Source organism: Cynoglossus semilaevis, chromosome 14 (genome assembly GCF_000523025.1).
Source record: "Cynoglossus semilaevis isolate Cse_v1.0 chromosome 14, Cse_v1.0, whole genome shotgun sequence".
Taxonomy (NCBI): Eukaryota; Metazoa; Chordata; class Actinopteri; order Pleuronectiformes; family Cynoglossidae; genus Cynoglossus; species Cynoglossus semilaevis.
This window is the reverse complement of record NC_024320.1, coordinates 9,153,381-9,156,367: the sequence shown is the minus strand read 5'-3', so window position 1 is coordinate 9,156,367 and position 2,987 is coordinate 9,153,381. Positions and strand designations below refer to the sequence as shown.

At 43.1% G+C, this 2,987-nt stretch overlaps 1 protein-coding gene across 1 annotated transcript in view; it reads right to left on the bottom strand.

The window, feature by feature from the left end:
* The window catches only part of LOC103389485 (leucine-rich repeat transmembrane neuronal protein 4), a 61,373-nt gene that overhangs the window by 54,136 nt on the left and 4,250 nt on the right, over window positions 1-2,987 (bottom strand). The gene's annotated exons all lie outside the window — the stretch shown is intronic.

The following is a 2,987-nucleotide window of genomic DNA, read 5'->3' as shown; positions in this document are numbered from 1 at the left end:
GGCAGACGTGTGATGGGTCGATGCGTTTGTACAAACAAACAACAAACCAATGTCGGCGGAAATATTGTTTTCTGCAAGTTTTTTCAGAACTAATTCCTGACACAGACTTTGAGCCTGAGAGGCATCAACACAACATATGTTAGTGAACATCGCCATTTCACTCAGTGCCAAGCATCTGCTCCTCCCATCTGTGTGTTGGTGTGTGTGTGTGTGTGTCAGTGACAGTGACATGGAATGTTTACTGAGGAATTTTTCATCCTTCCATCCACATTCCTCTTGCGCTAAAACTGAGTGGATCATGGGCACAACAGGATGTCACACAAGGTATTTAACAGGGATTTGTGTCTGCTGTCGGCTCCACCTCTGAGCGTCTGCTCCAGTCTGAAGTCTTACCTTAACAATATACAAATCAATAAATAATCTACTTTTCCTTATTTCTGCCAAGCCCTTCAGGGGTCGCCACATCTGATCATCTGCCTCCATCTCAATGTATCTCAGGGTCGGCAAACCTTTTGGCTCACAGGCCAAAATGAGGTTCAAACTGTGACCGACAGGCCGTGTCAATATTGGTTGGATCTAAAATGTTTGGGTGAAATAATTTAATAAAATGTACACGATTAAACCCAAATCTTCAAATATTATTTGGCACATTTGATATCTGATGCCATCTAGTGGCATCAACTAAAATTACAGTCTGTTGCATTCACTGCAATGCATGAAACAGAAGCATTGCCATCAATCTTTCCCATACACCGCACCTGTGTTTCGTGGGCCAAATTAAAAAGCCCAGCTGGTCATATTTCCCTCCGCGGGCCATAGTTTGCCCGTGTCAGCCCTATCTCCGGCCTCCTCTGCTGTCACTTTAACCATGTCCTCTTTTACAACATCTACAAATAATCATTTAAACTGTTCAGTCCTCAAAGGAGCTCCTGTTCCACCTTCACAACTGGAACCTGTGTCACCTGCTGATGCTGATCCTTTGATCACGTCCTTCTAAATGGAGCCAGCAGTTATGTCAAACAACATTGATAGCGCCTCCTGTTGATTCATGCTGTTAGATGCTTTAACATCAACCTGAGGCATTGGATCCTGAGCAAACAGTGGCTCCTTATAATTAATTCATAGTCTTCTCTTTTTTGCATTTCTGAGGGACACACAGTTGTTGTTTTTTTCTTCTGTTTGTGACGAGAAATAATTTGTTAACAAGCTGTTAATGAATGAACTGAATAGAAGTGAGTTAATATTTCTCACGAGCCTCTAACTGTAGATAAAGACCAACTCTCCCAGGAATCAGTAAATGAGTATGAAGCTTCTGATCAGAGAACATTTCCATGTGTGAGGTCAACTTTAAAACCTGATTTGTAAATTCAGCACTAGATTCCTCTCCCGGGAGAACGCAGAACTGTAGAACCCGTTCTCTGCTGCTTTCATTCATGTGTAGAACAGCGTGGCTTCCCTGACACTGTGTGTGTTTTAATGAGCTCCGTGTGTTAATGCTGCTGTCGGCCGCCCCTCTCTCCTTTTTCTACACTAATCTGATTCACGGTGGAGCAGTGGACCCTCTGATGTGTCACTCAGGAGGTTTGAGTTCCCGGAGCCTCCTACCTGATGAATGACTCTTTTTCTGCTTGATTCTGTTTAAAAATATTCCAGGTCTGAACGTCCTTGAACCCTGCTGCCATTTTTATTCTAATGTGAAGATCATTTTAATACATTTTGCTCAAATATTCCTCCTCAGCCAGGCTTTCTGTTGATGCCTCTCCTGGGTCCTTATTTTTATATTATATCACTTTTTTTTCTCAAAATACAGTGGGGTCCTCAACTTACGTTGGGGTTCTGTTCCTACGTCCAAACGTAACACCATTATTATGCTAAGTTTCCAAAATAACAACTCAAACAAAAGAAAGTGAATAAAGCACAATCCACTGTATGGCGTACAACCATATAGCCCCACGTGATACCCCAGAATGGTGGAACAAGACTTTCTTAATAGTTTATTGGAGATGGCTATGTCACCACAAAACGCCACGGGTCGAGGACGTCGTAAACCGAGGAACCCCTGTATTTAAAAATGTGAAAGAAAGTGGTAAAGGGCCCTGTGTTGTCCTAACTGTTGCTCTCACAGTTGCTACGTGATACTGACAAAAATACAAATATAATTGTTGTGAAAGTGACCTAACAAAAAGACTCAGTGACCTGTTGACTCTGACGTCAGTCGAACGGTTCATCACAGTCAGTTATTCTCACTGATGACTTTACATAAACATCCATTCGCCACTGCAGTCACACCAGAACCTTCCCTGAAACGCTAACCACAACCACTTAACCCTAACAAGGTGACCATAACCAACTCCCCATAACACATTAATCACAATAAGTTGACAACTATTGTTTGATCCTGGTTAAGTAGCCTTCAACTGCTAACCATAACGCAGTAAATTAACCAAATAACCACAACCAGGTAACCATAAAGCCGGACATACACTGTACGATTTTTGAAAATCTTGTTATCATCTACAATGTACGGCCAAAGCTCACGATTTATGTACTCACACTGTACAGTCCGATCATTGAACACGACCAGAGAGCTCACACTGTGCGGGTGAAAACGGCCCGTCGACCCCTGCTGACTGTCCTGTCTATTGACAGCTTTCAATAAAGATTTATGTGAACGCTCCAACGCCAGTTATTAGCAACATCCATCCATCCATCCATTTTCATCCGCTTATCCGTTACCGTGTCACGGGGGCAGTAGTCGCCACCCAAATCACATTGCACCGTACCAACCCCCCCAGAACCTTCCTGTGGGTGGTGAGTCCACTGAAAGGTACCAACCGCCCTAACCAGGATTCGATCTTGCCCAGGAGGTGAACCCTGGGGTTCCACACCAATGACAGAGACTAGAGCCAATAATTCAACTGTCCCTTCACTAATCAATACTGATACATCATCAGTTCATATGTTGTTATTTACACACATTGTGGGAA